General features: G+C 39.2%; 2 long non-coding RNA genes across 2 annotated transcripts in view; one reads left to right on the top strand and one right to left on the bottom strand.

The window, feature by feature from the left end:
* Nucleotides 1-22,002, bottom strand: part of LOC135050156 (uncharacterized) — an 876,439-nt gene that overhangs the window by 351,762 nt on the left and 502,675 nt on the right. The window lies entirely within an intron of this gene.
* LOC135050155 (uncharacterized) lies at nt 535-6,860 on the top strand. The gene is made up of 2 exons (XR_010241557.1): nt 535-727; nt 5,913-6,860. It is a non-coding gene; the product is annotated as an uncharacterized LOC135050155 (long non-coding RNA).

Below are 22,002 nucleotides of genomic sequence, written 5' to 3'. Positions count from 1 at the left end.
GCTTGCCACTTACACCTCCTCTCTGGAATCTCCCAGAAGACACATAGCATAGGAAAATAGAATTTAACGGCAGATAAGAACCACTCGGCCCATCTAGTCTGCCCCTTTTTTTATAGCCTTGCGGTAACCTCAACCCTATTTGATGCTTAATACTTTGGAAGGATATTCATATGCCTACCCCAAGCACTTTTAATTGTTCTACCACCTCTAGCGGGAGGCTGTTCTACTTATCCACTACCCTTTCTATGAATTAATTTTTCCTTAAATTTTCCCTATGCATAGTAACCAAGCACGAATGTATCACAGGGGTAAAACAAATCTCGCAAATAAGAGCCCTTAACAAGAAACATATTATACCACAAAATACATAACATGGATTCCTCTGATTTAATTGGGGCCACGAGAATTGCCTTTCAAAAATATCCAATTATTGTGGATGTAAAATGCAAGGCACAGGCATTATATGCCAGTACTACAAATGTAATAATGGTAATCTCACTCCCTACCCCCTACCCACTAACAGTTATGACATTACTGCTTGTGGTCAGACATCAACATAACACACTGTCTCGGCGGGATGTCGTACCCGCACCTGGGAGAGAAGACGCTTATGTCATAGAACAGAGATTAATAAATTGTTTCATCTTATCAGGACATTTCACGCTGCCGAGTCTGAGCCGAAACTGAAGGACACCTTGACAATGTAAATGGAATTGCGATTATAATGGTAAGCTTATCCGCAGATCATTATAAAGTCGAGGCACTTAATGAAAAATAGGAGCCCACTGCTAATGACATAATCTAAAGTGCATCTGAAAAATAAAATCAGACAAATATGACTTAATGGGCAAGTCTAAATGAGAAGCAGTAGCTGTAAGGTTAACCTTCAGAAGCAGCTTCTTGTAACCTTGGTACGTCACTCAATCTGTCTGTATGTCAGCTGCTCCAGTATAAGACCGTATACCGTGGACTATCCCCATGCGTCTGCTGGAAGGAAAAAAAGCCCAGACAATGCTGCTTGGCCTATATATGACCCACATAGCGTAAAAGATTTGTCATCACTTTTACCTTCATTTGAAGGGTTAATACAAATGGGGGAGGGGGGGGGAGAGAGATAGAATTATGGTGGAATTTATTATGAGACTATCCCAGCACTAAGATCAAATTAATCAATGCATTGTCTGCAAGAATATGGCTTGTCGTTATTTTCTTTATTCTGACATAAGAGATTTTGTGTTTTGTCGCGTTCTTATTTTTTGTGTCATTTACAGTAATTCTCTGTGTATTAAAATGTTACAAATAGATTAGATTCTAAAAGTCTTCTTTAAAAAACACGTGCCCTCAATATGAATACAAAAACATATTTAAAACAAAATTGCATTTATTACACCTGTAAATATTTTATTATCTGCACCAATTCCCCCCATTATGTTCTACATATCTATCTATCTATCTATCTATCTATCTATCTATCTATCTATCTATCTATCTATCTATCTATCTATCTGTGTTCTTTACAATTTCTAAAACTCTTGACAACTAAAATCACATGTTCTTTACGTAGCCTTTCCTAAAAATTGTTACAGGAAAAAATAAAACACAATGTTAAATGGAAATTGTGTATACAGTATATATCTATCTATCTATATATATATATATATATATATATATATATATATATGTACAGTATAGGGCATACATGAAAAACATATATCACTCTCTGTATCCACCAGTTCAGCACATACACAGGGAAGAAGTCAACATTTTCAAGCTACTGAAACTTACTAAATACTTTGCCCATTGCGCCAGCTACACAATCACCTATTCTTGCACACAAACTCAGTGTCTTTTTCGCTGTTATAATGTGTACAATACGGTGCTGTTTTCTGTTCTCAGCTGCATTCATATGGGAAACCAAATGCTTCAATATCATAACACCCAACCTGTGTTGCAGGAAATTGGATACATATTCAAAGACTAACACAATTTCTTTATACGCGAAGACACACACACACACACACACACACACACACACACACACACACACACACACAAAAGTCTGTTTCTTGCAAATCTACCCCCGCTGTTCTCTGCCTGCTTCATCTTCACAGCAAGAATAAATCCAACATGAACTCTTTGCAAAAGAAATGCACAGTCAGGACAGAGATGAGAATGCGACTGAGGTCAGCGAGATAGAAATTCATTCGTTGTTCATGCTTTGTCAAACCTATGAGAACGGCTTGGCTTGTTAAAGAGATGCAGAAATCTTACTCCAAACTGCCATTCAGTCCGATGCAATAGCAACAAAAAGGGGGTCTGTGGCCTGGCCTCAAAAACCGTGACCCCGCTAACCTTTTTTTTTTTTTTTTTATAAAAAAAATGTGAAGGACACATCTCGCCTATGGTAAGAACACTCGTTTCCAACAAACATTTGTCTTGATCGGCCCTAGCAATTTTTTTTTTTATGAAACAGCAGAAGTCTCAGCTGTCATGTGACTTTTTTCTTCCTCTCTGATATGAGCCATGTGCCTGCGTATCATTTTGCAGTGAAATAACTATGCGGATTTCAGATCAACCTGCCTAGGCTTATAATGCATGACATAGTCTGTGAGGGAGCATGAGAACGGGTTCCCTTGAAAGGCAAAGGTTCTCATAGTTGGCCTGTAACCATGGGAGCAGATGCTTTTTCGCTTACCCCTGCTTACCTCTTTGCAGCTACGAGCTGCTCCCTTTTGTTATAAGGGGTACGCCTTGATTTTTTTTTTCTTTATCTTGCACGAACTTGCATCTTCTTCAAAGGGCACAATGCTGCAGGTCATTGGTCTAGACTGTTTGAACGGTCCAGGGAACAGCCTTGATGTAACCCTTGCTCCTTCAGTTACCACACCACCAGCCGTTCGACTGCAGACTGTAGGGGGACATTTGAGATCTGTATTTGAAAATGAGTCCGTCCGATTTTGCCATTGTGCCTTTTTCACTCATCGATCGAATGAATATCGAACAGTCTGTCGTTGCATGTGTGAAATAGATAGCTTAGCAAGCACTTTTCCAATCAAACCTGAGCGGTGGGCCAAACATTTTTTTCTTTTTTTTTATTTTGCTTCGTCCCTATCCACATGATCACTTCTTTTAATGCATTCATTGCATATTTTCCTTAATGAGTTGTGAAAAATTATGTCATTTGGACTGTTTCCATTCATTTTCTACATTTAGCATTAATAAACCATTTTTTTCAAGAAGGTGTATTTTTCTGTGATGTGATTACTAGCAGGTTAAAGAAAAGTTTTTACATTTCAGACTATGTGATAAATTTACAGTAATTGTTTAAATTGCTAATTAATTATATTCTATCTGTGTAGAAAAAATAAAGATATATATATATATATATATATATATATATATATATATATGTTTTGTTTTTTTACAGAATAGTGCAATATTTAAAATGGGATTATTTTATTTATTCAAAAATTAACTTTGGGAACAAAGAAGAGGGAAACAAAGAAGAAAGGGAAAAAGAAGAGCACTGAATGTGTAAATATATTCAACATAAGCAATGTTTTTCATTAAATTAATAATAGAAATAAATCATAATGCAAAATATAAAAGGTGAGTTTTCTTGATAACGCATATATTTCCAAACTATTTATTTTATCAATTGTGTATACTGTGAATGTATTATTTTCTTGCAGCTTTGTGTTTTTCATTTAGGAACAAAAGAAATGTGTCAGTAATGATGAATTTTCTGTGATATTACATCCAAGTGTACCAGGGCACAATGTGAACACTGCTTCAAGGTGACAGCGGGTAAACGCCTGGAAAACGATAGCGAAATTGCCAAAAAAATACTGTTATAAAAACACCAAGAGGACTTAACTAATCCACATAGCATTGCTTTTAATATTAGACATCAGTATGAATTTCTCGAGACAGCATTATCTCATACCGCAAGGATACCTGTTCCCCCCCCCCCCCCCCCTCTTAATTGCTCCAGGCAGAGGGGAGGTGCTCTGCAGGAATAAGCTTATTGTGACATATAAAACATAAGTCACCATCAGGGCTATTTTCATCCAAACTCTTTGTACAGTGCAGTGACTTCTAGGTGTGTATTTAAAAATAACATCAAGACTCAGAGGCTCTGTGTATGTCTGAGATGCCACTTTGCCCCCAAAAAAATGTTGTTGTTGTTTTTATGGATGAGATATAATGTTGCAAGACCTAGAATGAAAAAAAGTAAAGATCGCTATAGAAGCATAATGGACATATCTGCACTACCTAAGAGATTTCTGTAGCTTGACATCTAACTAAAATATATACAGTATATATATATATGTGCCTGTTATAATGTAAATATGCATAATGAGATAAGGTAATGCACATTTATGAGGACATACGTGTTCTCTTAATAAGCTGTGTAGTAATGTTAATATAAGTTTTATGTCGATTGATGCTTTATACACCTATAATACAGTATTTAAAACCTAGTTCTCTACAATAGACATTTTACATCGCCATATCAGAGTAGATATTGTGAATTTCTTATAATTAATCTTTGTACATTTTTATATATTCCTCTTACAAAGCTACTCCTTTTGTTAACAAGCATAAATTCCACTAAAACAGTGCAAAGGATTGTAAGACGACATGCTTTTCATTACATTACATTTTATGCAATCCATCACCACCAATATAGTGTAAAAAAAAGTGTAAAAAAAATCTTATTCTCTTCTCAGTAAGCGTAGCATAAAAAAAGGCTTTATAGTGCAAGATATAAATACATACATAAATACATAAATAAATAAATAAATAAATAAATAGATACTGTAGACAGACAGACAGACAGACAGACAGACAGACAGATAGATAGATAGATAGATAGATAGATAGATAATGTGCCTGTGTGTGTGTGTGTATGTATGTATGTATGTATGTATGTGTATATATATATATATATATATATATATATATATACATGCAGAAACAGACCTATAGAGAGAATATTGTGTAGATAGATAGATAGATATAGATATAGATATATATACTTTTTATATATATATATATATATATATATATATATATACACACATATATATATATATATATATATATATATATAAAAAAAAACACACACATTTATCCAAATATGCCTGATAAAAAAAACAGGAACACATACAAAATACAAAAGCACTGATGAAGTACACTTACATCAGTTAGTTTATGCATTAAAAAAAACTAGAAACAAGAATCGTGCATTTTAAAAGTGCTAACTTACAGGGGAAATTAAATACAATTTTATTTATTTACTGACCTAAAATATTTTATTTCACATAGTAGTAACACATTTTTGATAGTTTTTTTCTGGATGGAAAATGTTATATATCTTACACATTTAAAGATAGCCACAGAATTTGGCAACTGGCAGGGTGCGTTTGCAAGTAAAAAGTGAATGATACAAATGTGTTGGAACTGAAAGACCCATTTGTATGAAAACCTAAATCTTGTATAGCATCTTGTCAGGATTTCTTATATTCACTACTTACTGTATGTGACAAATGAATTTGTTGGTTGGTAAATGGTAAATAAATGGTCTTTGTATACCATATTTACATACTAATAAAACTTATTTTTTTCCAAATAATAATAATTAAAATTATAATAATAAGACTAATAATGTTATTATTATAATACGAAGAAGAAGAAGAAGAAGAAGAAGAAGAAGTTGATGAAAAAGACAAATAATGTTGTTGTTGTTGTTATTATTAATAATAATAATAATAATGCAACTAGTATTAACCAACCCAATTGTTCCCAGATTTACTTGCACACATGTAGCAAAAGTATTTTTGTAGTTACAGCGATTGCCTTCTCTTCATTCTTTCTTTGCCTATCTATTGTTACTTGTCCATATTTAGATCTGAAGATCACTAGGAGGGCAAAGAGCAAAGGATCGCGCAGACATTTTGGGAGACAGCTCAGCAAATAAAAAGAAGAAGAAAAGCTGCAGACTTTGATTTTATAAGACAGACTGGATCAGAGTCAAAGCTGCCACATGCTGTGTGAAAAATGCCACCCCGGTGTGAACAAAGGGCTTAAAATGGAGTCAAAAAGCATGGAAACTCTACGTCTAAGCCTTTCCTGGTCATTGTACTGCCACAACCTGCAGGACGTCAAGTGGGCTGGAAAGAATAGAGTGCTTGGAGAGATTACTGTTGACAGTGAAACGCATAGGGATTTTTTTAAGGATTAGAAGCGTAAATAAATCCAGTGTTTATATGATGTATAGATAAAAATAAAAATAACCGCATACTTATAGTATGCATAATATGTGATTTATATATGATGACACCTGGAATTATGATTAAGTTTTTATATAACACTATGGAATAAAAAAATAAGCTCATTGCAAAAAAGAAAAATTGTCACTTTTGCTCAGTAATACATTATCATAAGAGTCATCACTAGCTATTATAGCACTTGAATTTAATAGGCAGCACGGACAGTGTAATGGTTAGCATTACTGCCTCCCAGCGCTGAGGTCATGGGTTAATTTCCCACTATGGCCATAACTGTGTGGAGTTTGTATATTCTCCCTCACGCTTGCGTGGGTTTCCTCCGGGTACTCCGGTTTCCTCCCACAATCCAAAAATATACTGATAGGTTAATTGGCTTCAAACAAAATTAACCCTATTGTGAATGTGTGTGTGTGTACATGTGGTAGGGAATATAGATTATAAGCTCCACTGGGGCAGGGACTGATGCGAATGGCCAAATATTCTCTGTAAAGTGCTGCGGAACATGTTGGTGCTATATAAATAACTGGTAATAAATAACAATAAATGATTACATTATTTCTTTGGGAACATTGCAATTTGAATTTTGTGTTCCTGTCCAGTGTTAATTAGAGCTTACACAGTTAAATTTTACAATCGTGGGAATATCTCATGCAAATTAACTAACAGTAATATTTAATAAAAAATTAAAGCCCTCACTAATTATTTTCCCTTTATATCCCTTTTTCCATTTCCACCCCCCACCCCTTACATGTTAGTATTCCAGAATTATAAAAATGGCAAAAAAAATGTGAAGCCATTAATTATAATTGTTCCAGTTTTGGTTGACTTTTGACTGGCCCACTAATAACTCTTTAAAATAAATAGTTGTGTTACCAATTTCTCTTTTATTGTTTTGCGTAGACCAATTAAGTATTATAACAAACAAAAAAAAGTTAAAAAAGTACTAAGTGAATCTGACTTTCAGGACATCAACTCCAATTTGAAGGTAACTTAGCAAACATCATCATAAACATTTTATATGTAAAATATAACACGCATTTCCACTGACCAATGGACTAAAAACCATCCAGATCAGTCACCTCAATTTATTGCAAGGCACTAAAATGGATAACAATGTGCTATATATAAAACTTGCTTTCGGTGTAAAACTATGAATTATATAGCTGAAGAATATCAGTTTCAGTCATATATTACGTGTTATTGTATTGCAAAACTGCCAAAGGGTTTTCCTCAACAAATAAGGAAAAATATATGAATTTCTACTACAGCATTTAATAATGTTTGAATATAACCCTAATGGATAGATCACTAAAATAACCTATTATATATATATATATATATATATATATATATATATTTATATATACACATACGTTTTTTCTGTGGTATTTATTCCAATGGATTAATTCTACAATGCAGCTGACTTTTGTTGCTTTTCATTTGCATTCTACCTCACAATGAACAATTGGATTTAGAGCCACCAAGTCCCAGAAGGTCAAGATGAGAAGGTTTTTTTGTCTATTTACTATTTGTAACTCTGGATAAAAATCAATTTGTTGCTTTCATTACAGCCACACAATCAATTCCATCTGAAGCACAATTCAACAGTCAAGTCCAAAGACAAAACCAAGCCATAGGACTGCGACTGGTAAATTCTGACACCATATCAGCGATATTGTTGTATTTGAAGCCCAAAATAAAATCACCACCTCTTTAGATGGATGACCGACATTATATTACAGGAGTCGTTTCACTGCTACCATCTAATTTATTTATGTATTATGCGATTATTGGAAACATTCTTCATGAAGGTTAAAGATTCTTCATAAAGGATAGAGATGGGGAAATGGGTTATTTATTGTGATCCGAGCATATATTTCCATACTGTATCTCAATGGGAAGTTATCGGAAAACCAAAAATGCATCTTGGACCTTAAATTCTGGAATGCACCAATTATGAGAGTATATTTAATATCATAAGTACTCTCCCTCCTGTTTGAGACAATACAAATATTAACTGGGTTATAATAAAATAATAATAATAATAATAATAATAATAATAATAATAAACCTTCAAGCATTGCATCCCTTGTAACTGAGCCTGAAGAAACTTGGCATATGGAGTTAAATACAGGGGTCATAATTACCAAAATAACCAAAAAATAGAGAAATAATTAATAATACATGGTACAAGCAGCTGTGTTTTCAGTATGCTAATTGGATTACAACTTTGGTGATTGCTGTAACGTTTTGATTGAACTGACTGTAATGTTCTATTAACCAAATGGAATTTGGGTCACATTAGTTAGTAAACCACTTTGATCAGTCATCCCACTGACACTAGCAAGAAGTTTTCACATACAGAAAGATGATGTATTTGCTAAACATTGTTTCACTACTAACAGTTAGGCCACGGCCATACATAGCGGCCAAGGTGGACTCGCTGAGAGGGACCACCTTGGCCGGAAGAGGGGTTCTGTGTGCACACGGATCCTGTTCTGTGGAATCCCGCAGAACAGGATCCGGCCAGTGACATACAGGATTTCAATCGAACACAGTGCGTCACAGCCGCACTGTGTGAACACATACATTGAAATGTATGTGTTCACATTGAAATCCCGCCGTACTGTCATCCGGCCCGGCCGCAGCATGCTTCGGTTGGATCGGGCGGGCTGCGGGACTGTCGCACATGTGTGCCCATGTGCAGTCTCCTTGCGGCCTAGCGGGTCCTTGGCCGCTACGTGTGGCCCTACCCTGAACATTTTTCAGGTGTCCTCACACAATCACAAGTGAAGTAATTAGCTCCACTTGTGGATCTTTTAAAATGTGTCAGTGAGTAATGAATACACCTGTGCTCCAGCTAGGTGGTCTGGAAAACGTAAACTGTTGATAGCTCTCGAGGACCAGGGTTGGCCACCCCTGACCTATATCATACGTCTAATAATTTGTCTGATATTCTCTCTAGCAAAACATATCTAACACTTACCTCTTCTGCAGGTAAGTGTTCTGCAGGAATTATATACAAAATATTAGATACAGAATACAGATTATATTTTTTTTTTAAAAGGTCCAGTAATCATAAAACGCTAACTTAATGTGCAAGTAATACAGCGACACAGTAGAATATGGTGGTACTATAAGTAAATGTGAATAAATAACAATAGTATATATAAATAATATATGCGATACATAAGTAAAGTATATACAAATAACTGCTCTCTGATTCTCATGATTAAGGTCTCAGATGGGATCAAAACGTAGAGAGGAGTTTACTAGGGCAGTACGGATGGTGTAATGGTTAGCATTACTGCCTCACAGCACTGAGGTCATGGGTTCGATTCCCACCATGGCCCTAACTGTGTGGAGTTTGTATATTCTCCCCATACTTGTGTGGATTTCCTCCCACAATCCAAAAATATATACTGGTAGGTTAACTGGCTCTCAACAAAAATTAACCCTAGTGTGAATGTGTCTGTGTGTACATGTGTTAGGGAATATAGATTGTAAGCTCCACTGGGGCAGGGACTGATGTGAATGACCAAATAGTCTCTGTAAAGCGCTGCAGAATATGTGGGCGCTATATAAATAACGTGATAAATAAATAATAAATCAATACAGGTTGAGTATCCCATATCCAAATATTCCGAAATACGTAATATTCCGAAATACGGACTATTTTGAGTGAGATCGTGAAACCTTTGTTTTTTGATGGCTTAATGTACACAAACTTTGTTTAATACACAAAGTTATTAATAATATTGTATTAAATGACCTTCAGGTTGTGTATATAAGGTGTTTATGAAACATAAATGAATTGTGTGAATGTAGACACACTTTGTTTAATGCACAATGTTATAAAAAATATTGGCTAAAATGACCTTCAGGCTGTGTGTGTAAGGTGTATATGAAACATAAATGCATTTTGTGCTTAGATTTAGGTCCCATCACCATGATATCTCATTATGGTATGCAATTATTCCAAAATACGGAAAAATCCCATATCCAAAATACCTCTGGTCCCAAGCATTTTGGATAAGGGACACTCAACCTGTACTATGTTTAATTTATGATGTCTTCACTGATGATAAATTAAATTGATCTTCTAATTGTGCCCATTCACTTGTGAGATAATCGGTGCTAACCTTTGATTTTGACCGCATCTGTGAGAGAAATCAAAGGATTTTATGCACATTTTAGGTACCTTTCAACGCGATGCGCGGGCACGCCGGTTGAATCTCACATCTCAAGATAGTATGTGCTGCACTTAATATTTATCGAATCACAGTGCGATTGCATGTGTTTTTAAAAACACATGCTACATATCACACTCCAATGTGCGACGGGCACCCGCCAGGAGCGGCCAGAGGCCGCTCCCACTCGGCGGTGACGTGCCCATCACGTGATTACCATGTGATCTATCACATGATCACATGGTAATCACTTTGGCAGTTCAGGTGCGATTTCATCGCACAAGTGTATGGGGGCACCATTATAAAGAGCTCTGTTGTGCTGTCTTGGATAAAGATATGTGTTATTGAGGGGAGCCAGTTACACCCATAGAATGTAGAGGGGCTTCGTTTCGCTCGCCCAACCCCCCTCCCCCGGGCCGGCCATCTGAAAGCCGCTGTGGTATCATTGTGCTGCTGAAAGTTAAACTTTTTTCCCAAGTTTTAGGTGTACAGGCTATATCCAATTGTGAGCTCAATTTTTCTTTCTGAAATTAGCGCGCCTATTGTGCATTCCCCATTCACACATCATCCAATGGAAAAAAAAACAACAGGCGCACTAATTTTTGCTGTTAACAGCCCAAATTAATTATGGGGCAAAATTGGTTAATCAGCCTGTACCATTCAAAACTGCAAATAAATACTCGATAACAGTACAAATATGTATTACTGGGCAAAAGCAAAATATTGAGGGAACTTAAAGGTTTGAAATGGCTATTTCCACTTGTTTTTACAATGGGGAAAAAATATAGAAAACACTTGTTTTTTTACGCAAATAAATACTCTAGTTAAACTAAGGGTGAATAAAAAATGTCTGTAGGCTGATTTTTGAGTCATTTTTAGCAACTTCTAAAAATTGTTTAAAAAACATCTATAACTCCCACCTGCAATGTTAAAAACACCTGTCCAATCCATGTAATACCCCAATATACCTGACCCACATCTTTTAACCCATTATTTTGCACTTTGCAGCATATCATTCCAAAAATGACATGTAATTATTGGCCCAATAAAGCTAATTAAAAACTACCAAATGTCTAGTTAAACATTAGGGCTAATTGGATCTGTCTCTTAGTTTTCTATCAGACTGAAGCAGACTGTCTTGCTGTATCTCCCTGCATTTTTTACCAACATCCTTCAGTTTTAACAAGATGTTAAATTGGTCACAGCATGACCAATGTTATTGAATTATGAAAACTATTAGCAATAAAAGCTGACCTTTTTTTAATTATTTACAGGTAGAGGCCAATTCTTAGGCAAAATATTTAATCTATGTAAACTTGGGTCTTCGACAGCACATGAGTTGAATACTTATGCAAAAAGAATTTTTAACTAAAAATAAATATATTTGCAGACAAATAATAATGTATATAGATGCAGAGACAGGGGCATTAGGGTGGACTCTGAAGTTTCTGACAACTTTGCAGTCCCCATAGAAACCTAAGGGGGGCTGCTGTCCCTCAAATATTGAAATATAGATATGCCTCTTTGTGTGTTACCTGGTATATGGTTAAAAAACATAAGAACATTACTCATCCAAAGCAACAACAAAAAATTACAGTAACAGGTTAGTGACGATAATTATTGTCAAAAAAATACAAGTATTTATTTTAAAAAATTAGAGTAGAGTCGTCAAATCCAACAAGACAGGCAGCCACAGCAGCTCAAGGATTAAAGCAAGGATACTCAGAAGACAATTGTAATTGCTGTCTTGACTTGTGAGCGCTATTATAATCTTTATACGCAGTTGCTTGATTTGCCTGACGCATTGGAGGTCCAGGCATGGGGTAGTACCTGAAAAATCCTTCAAACTGGGTGAGGGTCCCAAATTGGGTAGAGAGGCAAGATAATGTAAATCACATACAATTAATTCTGTCTGGCTGGTTTAAACCTAATGTTTTTTTAAAAAAAACTAAATTTTTTATTGTGCTGTGACTACTGGCACGACACCGTGACATCTTACAAAAAGCCTACTATACTAAAAAACTAGTGTTTTTATTCAAAATGTGAGTGTACTTTGTATGTATTACTGTGTTTAGTCTATCTATATATATTCAGATGTAATAGAAATAATAAGATGTAAAAAATTGATTTTATTGAAAGAAGTCAAATAAATCAAATCAAAGCCTAATAACATTATTCATGTTAGAAAGCATTAAAACATGGTTGATCAAGGTTTCTGATACATGATTCAAAGTTTTTTTGCTTTTTTTCTCATTAAAACAATTAAAAAGAAAACAAGTAAAAAAAAAAACCAACAAGGTTTAAACCATCCGGTTTTGGGTTTGTTTTTGTTTGTTTTTTTACTGGGTTTTTTTCAGCCCTGTAAGTGTCCACTCATTGGCCCTCATTCCGAGTTGTTTGCTCGCTAGCTGCTTTTAGCAGCATTGCAAACGCTAGGCCGCCGCCCACTGGGAGTGTATCTTAGCTTAGCAGAATAGCGAACGAAAAATTAGCAAAACTGCTACTAAATAATTCCTTGCAGTTTCTGAGTAGCTCCAGACCTACTCCTAGATTGCGATCAGCTCAGTCCGTTTAGTTCCTGGTTTGACGTCACAAACACGCCCTGCGTTCGGCCAGCCACTCCCCCGTTTCTCCAGCCACTCCTGCGTTTTTACCTGGCACGCCTGCATTTTTTAGCACACTCCCTGAAAACGCCATTTTGCCGCCCAGAAACACCCACTTCCTGTCAATCACACTACGATCACTCGAGCGTTGAAAAAACGTTGCTTGAGCTTGTGTAAATCTCCAAAGTTTTGTGTTAAATAACTAAGCGCTTGCGCGCTGCGTACCATGCGCATTTTCTACCTAATCGCTCCGTTCCGAAAAACAGCAACGAGCGAACAACTCGGAATGACCACCATTGATATGAAAAGCTGCTGGTCCTTCCCTTCTTGGACAAGAGGGCATGGCTGCATCCAACCAATCAGCAGCAACAAAAATAGATTGTAGGAAACATTAGGGACTGTAGGAAGGAGTGATATAATGCAAGGAAATGTAGACAGCAACAGTGAAAAAAATTATCATAAAACATAAGTCCATACAGAGACAGCCTGGTATTGCTTTCTTTACTGTAAACCTTATTATAAATTAACCTGACACTAATACTTCCCTGTGGAGTTGCAGTCTGCAGCAAGGAAACAAGTCTGGAGAGAATATGCAGTCCTGCATAAAAAATACTTACAAGAACTGTGCTAACTGACAAACTTAAAATGTTCGGAAGTAGAATAAGAAATTCAGAGAGTTTCATTCCTGTTTCTGTATTACATACTTTTGGAAAATTATTATAAAAAATGTGTAAAAAGAAAACCTGCCAAATGTCCTTCTTCTGGCTAGAGAGACACAAAGGGGGAGATTCAAATGTTTGAAAAGTCAGTTGGGATTCTGTTTTTTCCTATCTAATAGAAAGGAAAAAACAGACACCCAACCGACTTTTCAAACATTTGAATCTCCCCCAAAGAATTTTACCATGTGGTCAGAACTTGGGGCAAATGTATTAATATGTCCCTTTTGTCAGCAGTAAAGCTGAGAACACACTGGACAACTTTTTGAATGATATGGACAATTCCGACATTTCTGAACGACATATTGTTCAAATCGTCCAGTGTGTACCCACTATATCGTCAACAATGCGCACTCCAGCGGGTCACTAGCGACATCACTCGTCGTCTGTACATGCAGCTCAATCTGGACAAGCTCCTTGCAGTACCAAACACAGCATGGCCCGGCTCCTCCCACCACCATTCCGATTATGCCAAATGTGTATGCATTTGTCCTGCTGGGTCCCGTCACCACCGTTATCGCCGAGTACACACATCGTTTAGTGTGTACCGGCTTAAAAGTCATCCTGCATTGCCTCTATCGCAGCTACTGTATGCAGGAGGGTTAAGGGGGGTGGGGGGATGGCGTGCTGGCTGTGACCTCTATATTCTATGTAGGTTCAACGGTCACTGACCACTTCTTTATTCTTCCCTCGGGTCTGTGACTGCGGGTACATCATCACAACCTGTTCCGCAGAAAACTGAGGATTTCTCCTTCAAGAGCACAGTGCAATGATGTTGCTCATCATCCATTGGTTCCAAGCTCTCAAGGTAGGATAAATGAAGAGTTGGGACCCAAATATTAGGGTGCATAGAGAATGTCATGGCTACTAATGGAAGAGGCAACACTCTTTACATAGCTACTTGGCGAACCCGAACTGTAAATGGTCCCAAACCAGCCTTATATCTCATTTTGAATATTCATGTCCTGCAATACGAGATCGAATTTTTGAATTCAGTCAGGAACTCTCCAATCTACTCCCAGAAAGTTCAACACTTTGCACCAAGATATTTAGTAAGTCTTTAGCACTGTATTACCCAGTATTGGCAATGATGAACACTTGGAAACTAAATTATTGCAAAAAAAAAAATTATTTGCATAAATCAATTGCAGTCAATTAAAATGTGGTAAATAGTGATATTAATTCAAATGTGTACTAACTATTGTACAAAGTGTGCACCACCATGAGTGTTTCTATGAGTATCCGCGGGTAGATGGTCTGCTGATAATTTCCAGTTTCGGAAGACACCTCCACAAAATGGTGGTATGGCTAGTATTGTGAGGATACTGAAAAAAACCCTCAACAAGTGCAACTTCCTAGTAGTTTATAAGAACCCCATTCATTTAATTCAATTGTTAACATTTTTCAGCCAAGACACTGCCCAGTTTATGCTATTACCCCTTTCAGACCGCTAGCAATAACCCGGGTTATTGCAAGGGAACGCACTGCAACCCGGGTTGCGGCACAATCTGAAAGGGGCCAGTTGAAATAACTCGGGTCAAGCCGGTATTTCAACTCGGGTAGTGAGCAGGCCCGGGCCACGGTGCAGTGTGAATGGGTAAGCGACCAGGCACCCGTTCACTAAATAGGAAGAATCATTTCATCTCCAAGTGCTGCCTCCGCACGCATCAGCGGTAACGTCACCAACCTGGCAATAAGATGGGTTGAGCCGCCTGTCATAAAGGGGTCTTAGCCAGGTCACACCCGGCAAGGACCCCTGTACAAATCCTGGGAGCGACATGGCTCTGAAAGGGGTATAAGTAATATCCTAAATTAGCCATGAGAGTAATGAAACCTTGGAACCTTGAAACTGATATCAAGTTTTTGCACTGCTCAGCGAAATCAGGTACCAGTATTCTACACTTAGCAAAGAATACCTACACTCTGGCCAGTGTCTCCAGAGAGAATCTGAAGGTGCCATCCATTTTGAACTTCTTAAACTATCTTGTCTGTTTCAAGAAAATAACTACACAATAGACACTGTAGCGAATTTCGTTCACGTTTTGCCCTGTTGCAAAATTTGCAGCCAAAAGCATGGGATCCAGATGTAAATATTGCATGCTCATTTCTGCTGCTCACACATACTGTACCAAACGCAGGATTTCTATAGGGGGGTTTCCAAATACAATCCACAGTCTCTTGCTCTGAACATTGAAGCCTGTGCGGGAGTTTGGGCAAGCAGTAGAAGGACCTACCACAATTAGATACATTGTGCCTTTTAGTTACATTATGGATGCAGGGAATGTAATATGCTCATGCTCAGTGCTTTATTTATTTATTACCAGTTATTTATACAGTGCACACATATTCCGCAGCGCTTTACAGAGAATATTTGGCCATTCACATCGGTCCCTGCCCCAGTGGAGCTTACAATCTATATTCCCTACCACATGTACCACACACACACACATTCATACTAGGGTTCATTTTTGTTGGGATCCAAATGACCTACCAGTATATTTTTGGATTGTGGGAGGAAACCGGAGTACATGGAGGAAACCCACGCAAGTACAGGGAGAATATACAAACTCCACACAGGTAGAGGCATGGTGAGAATCGAACCCATGACCTCAGTGCTATGAGGCAGTAATGCTAACCATTACACCATCCGTGCTACCAGTGTTCTGAATTTATTTGATCTGCATAGCTTCCTACTCTACTCTGTGCATTTTCTATTTACACAGTTTCTATGGCAACCTGGGGGTGGAGGCCGTGTTGGACGGTGGGAACCGGATGATGACGTCATCGTGCCCGCACACCTCCCGGTGAGCCGCGCTGTGGGTGTCTTTTCACACTGGTTATAGGATCTAGTCAGGTAAGTCTGTTAACACTTGTTTTTTGTACTCTGAAGAAGGAATTCAATTTCCGAAACGTCAGGACTGTATTGGTGGTCGTGCTGTGTCTGAATTCCTTTTGCTAAGTTCTCTGAGTGCCGCCTGATGCAGCAACACTTTGTCTATTTCTTTGGATGGGTAATTGTAATACATCATGAGTGCCGGGCTTGTACAGCATTTGTGTGTGTATATATATATATATATATATATATATATATATCCTTTTTGTCTGTCACCTGCCTTTACAAATACAGAGCTTAAAACAACAATTGTTAATACCAACACGAAATCTGTCACCCTTCTATCGCCTTAATGCGGTTTCAGCTGCAGGTTTGTAACTTTCTGACAAAAAAAACTAAGTAAAAAAATCACTCTTTAGAAAATCTGGTGAGATTGGTAAGGGTACTGAAGGCTACGTGTGTATAGACTTTGCGCTCCTCCTTCATTATCTGTGGCTTGAAGCTGTGATTTGCAATTTATTTTTTTTAATTGTCTTGCTTTTTCCACTGTTAGAGAAAAGGCGGTCATTAATGATGTAACCGGAGCCCCTTTTTTTTTTTCATCCCACTCCCTTGCCAACAGTGGGGAACCCTCCGTTGCACGCCCCCTGGTACGTGAAGAGTTAAATATTAGCATAATGAAGACTGTAAACAATATATGTTTATGAAAAAGCGCAGGACATATTGATTGGAATCTGTGATCCTAGTCACATGGGTGCTTCCCTTTTATTCCTAGATTCCCCATCAAAGCAAATGAACAAAACAAGCTTTATCTGTGGTGGCCAGTGAGCAAACTAGGATCTACGCAGGGACTATCCATCACATTTCTGTCTTAATTGAATGACACTAGAATGGAATCGATAAATTGCAACAAGAGACAGCTTTGAATTTCCACACACACTTATACTCCTTCTCTATTACTTGCTGCTGGCAACGTGACCAGAATGCAGAGCCAGAGCAGAACAAGGGAGGCTGGAGAGAAGACAACCTTTTGAACAAACTTACAAGAAGCTCAGTGTATGAAAATCTAAACAGCTCATTTGTATGCCCCATGTAGACTGGTAAAGATGCTGGTATTCAGTATTGGAACCTGGAGTTGCAAAGGATTATGGGCAATATGGGCAATATGGGCAATATGACTGCTTCTATACTGAAAACGTAAAAAAGGTGCAGCCTTGTACAACGCAACAATAACAGTCACGGTGGTACATTTTCAAGAGGAAAGAATTATCTGTTCCTGTAAGGAATTCTATTTTTTTATTCTGACAAAAAAAAGTATTTTGAAAAAACCCCAAAACATTTGTTTGAGCTTTTGTTGTTGACAAGCAGTATAATTGTACTTCTACACGGGTTCACTACGGCTGGCCGGCGGTCGGGCTCCCGACGACCAGCATCCCGGCGCCGGGAGCCCGACCGCCGACTTACCGACAGCGTGGCGAGCGCAAATGAGCCCCTTGCGGGCTCGCTGCGCTCGCCACGCTACGGGCACGGTGGCGCGCTACGCGCGCCACACTATTTTATTCTCCCTCTATGGGGGTCGTGGACCCCCACGAGGGAAAATAATTGTCGGTATTCCGGCTGTCGGGCTCCCGGCGCCGGTATACTGAGCGCCGGGAGCCCGACCGCCGGCAAACAGAAGACCACCCCTTCTACACATGTGAGATGTAGGGTTCCAAAGTTGTTTTTCAGTAAAGCCAAGTCAATCTTATGTCATTTTCCAAGTTGTTTCAGCTGGTAGAGACTCGGCTCCACTTCAACAACTCCAGCTAATATATTTTTCAAGAAATAACCCCCAACCCTACCAAATAGCAGATCTGTAGTGGTGGCACACCAAGGCTGCTCTATAATCAGCGCTATTGACAACCAGCAATAAGCGTCCTATTCCTGCTACTGGACCCCCTCAGTTCTGTCATTCTTGAGGATGGGGAGTCAGTATTTAAAACAATATTTTGCTGTCAGATGACCTAATCCATAGCTGATTCGGCCATACCGAGGACACGACAAGACTAGATCCCTGGGGGATTGGTAACTGATATCGTCACATACCAGGAAGATGAGCAGGTTGGTAACTGATATGGTCACACACCAGGAAGATGACTAGGTTGGTAGCTGATATGGTCACACACCAGGAAGATGACCAGTTTGGTAACTGATATGGTCACACACCAGGAAGATGACCAGATTGGTAACTGATATGGTCACACACCAGGAAGATGACCAGGTTGGTAACTGATATGGACACACAAGAGGAAGATGACCAGATTGGTAACTGATATGGACACACACCAGGAATATGACCAGATTGGTAACTGATATGGACACACACCAGGAAGATGACCAGATTGGTAGCTGATATGGTCACACACCAGGAAGATACCCAGATTGGTAACTGATATGGACGCACACCAGGAAGATGACCAGATTAGTAAATGATATGGACACACACCAGGAAGATGACCTGATTGGTAAATTATATGGATACACATCAGGAAGATGACCAGCTCGGTAGCTGATATGGCCACAAACCAGGAAGATGACCAGATTGGTAACTGATATGGACACACACCAGGAAGATGACCAGATTGGTAGCTGATATGGACACACACCAGGAAGATGACCAGATTGGTAACTGATATGGCCACACACCAGGAAGATGACCAGATTGGTAACTGATATGGCCACACACCAGGAAGATGACCAGATTGGTAAATTATATGGACACACACCAGGAAGATGACTAGCTCGGTAGCTGATATGGCCATAACCGGGACAGATAAAAACATCCATAATAGATATATCCATACCACGGAACAATGACCAGATCCATTGCTGATATGGTTAAATACTGCACAGGTAGGGAAGCCAATGCCGGGCCATTTTTTCAATCCCGGGTATCGGTGGCCGCCCCCTCCCCACCCCGCCCATATAACTCACCATATATCGGGGGCGGGCGGGAGGGGAACACCGTGTGAACGCTGCTGGCGTCTCCCAGCAGCAGCTAACAGTGCAGCGTGACCTCTCACGCTGCGCTGGGGACCCGGAAGCAGGAAGCTGGGCAGTGTTTGAGCGTCCTGTGGACGCTCAACGCTGACCCCTCAATCCCCGGGACTGGAGCTTCCAATCCTGGTTTTGAATCCCGGCCATTTTTGGGCCTAAATCCCGGGATCCCGCTGATCCCGATCCCGGGATTGGCCACCATATGCACAGGTACATTTTCCTGATTTGTTTGGTTGTTATGCCATTTTACACCATGTACAGTACACATTGATCAGATAATGAAGACTGATTAAATGATCAGATTTCAGTGAAGTTTTGATCAGGCAGAGGTCTATTGCTCTCATCCATGCACAGGACACACAAGGCCTAATTTATGTTTGCATGAAAATGCAATTGCGATTTTCATTTCTTTGTATGAAGTGCTGAGGTAAATACATTATATCACTGTATCTACTAAGGCAGTGCTTATCAGACTCACTTCTCAAGGCACCCTGCCAGCCCAGGTTTAAGACTATCCATACTTGCGCACAGATTACTAAATCAAATTGACTGAGGAGTTATTTAAGCAACCTGTGCTCAAGTGTAGATATCCTTTAAACCTGAACTGTGAGGGTGCCTTGAGGACCGAGTTTGGGAGCCAGTACACTAAGGTATAATTGGGCCAGGACAGAAGTGTTGTGCGATAAGTAAATTAATATTGTACAAAATACAAGTATAACATGTAACTGTAATAGAGCCTCCATGTAAAAGGAAATAAATGGTTTACAGACAGGCCAGTGCCGTTAAGTATACAGATGTTCTGCATTTCCATTCCTCACTAAGGAAAGAAAAGAGATGGCAGGACTAGACATTGTAAGTTTTCCACCTGGATAACTCTCAAGGTGACTGTAGATGTGGGTGTACATAAACGGTCTATTATCTACATGTAATAAAACCCCACCTTATCTGCATTAACGGATACTCCATAGCTTTGGAGGAGCTGCAGCTGCTTCCAATGAGAGCAGGTCCTTCACACAATCTTGCACCACTAGTGATTACGCTTTCCTCACAGCCCTCTGTATCTGCAATGCATTATTGATAATCGCGTCGCTGGGCTTTAAAGGAGCATCTGACACTACTCTATAATACGAGACACTCTCAGAAAAGCTCCGGTGATAGCTGGGAATCAGTCACACCGGAAAACCAGGAAAAAAACAACTGCTACTATATTAAAGTATTTAATAGTAACAGGTTGCGGCATGGTTGTGCTATAACCAGCATATTTTGACAATGTCGGATTTCTTTCTTTGTGTGTCTGTGTATTCCTAAAGGATGAAGCGTGTATAATATTGGGTTTTCATAAAATGGAAATGTGGAGATGAACTTAATGTAGTTGCATGGATGTATCTTGCAGTGTAATCACACTGCGCCTGCTCCAGAGCCGAGAGTCCACAACTACGGTTCCTGAGCAAGTCAGTTGCATCTCCGCATAAGAGTTGCATCTTCTCCACTACAGCTTAATGTGCATAACTGGGTGATAAAAGCTACTGTTTTCAGAGGGAACTTCAGTGCAGACAGGCGTTGATAATAATGACTGGTATTAAATGAAGCCTTCTGTCCAGCCACAGACAAAGGTGTATTGTGTAGCCATGGCACCCGAGCAAGCTCTTGTCACAGCGCCCGCCTCCCCATATATACTCAAACGCATACCCATATACACATTACACCAGATAGCCCCATATACACATTGCGGCAGGTAGCCCCATATACACATTGTGGCAGGTAGCCCCATATACCCATTGCGTCAGGTAGCCCCATATACACATTGTGTCAGGTAGCACCATATACACATTGTGGCAGGTAGCCCCATATACACATTGCGTCAGGTAGCACCATATACACATTGCGGCAGGTAGCCTCATATACACATTGCGCCAGGAAACCCCATTTACACATTGCGCCAGGTAGCCCCATATACACACTGGGGCAGGTAGCCCCATATACACCGCACCTCCACTCACCGCAGCGACGGGACCCGCTTCTCCGCTTGCAGCGCCGGAACCCACCAGCGCCCTCTGACAGTTTTGGCGCCTGGAGCTTGCGCTCTGCCAGAACCGCCCTCCATACGCCCCTGGCCACAGAGTTGCATGTAACTCAGTAAATGGACAAATCTCTGTAATGAGGGTGCAGTTATGACCAACTTACATCTGCCCCACCAGGAGAGGAGGTAAGTAAAGCAGGAGATTGTGGGACGGGCCAGAGAGGAGACAGGGATGGAGCCAAATCCCTCGTAAAATGGGTCCAAAACTACTAGTGTAATATATAAATGATATGAATGAATAAATAATTGCC

Source organism: Pseudophryne corroboree, chromosome 2, assembly GCF_028390025.1.
Source record: "Pseudophryne corroboree isolate aPseCor3 chromosome 2, aPseCor3.hap2, whole genome shotgun sequence".
NCBI classification, from domain to species: domain Eukaryota; kingdom Metazoa; phylum Chordata; class Amphibia; order Anura; family Myobatrachidae; genus Pseudophryne; species Pseudophryne corroboree.
This window is presented reverse-complemented; position numbering and strand designations above follow the sequence as displayed.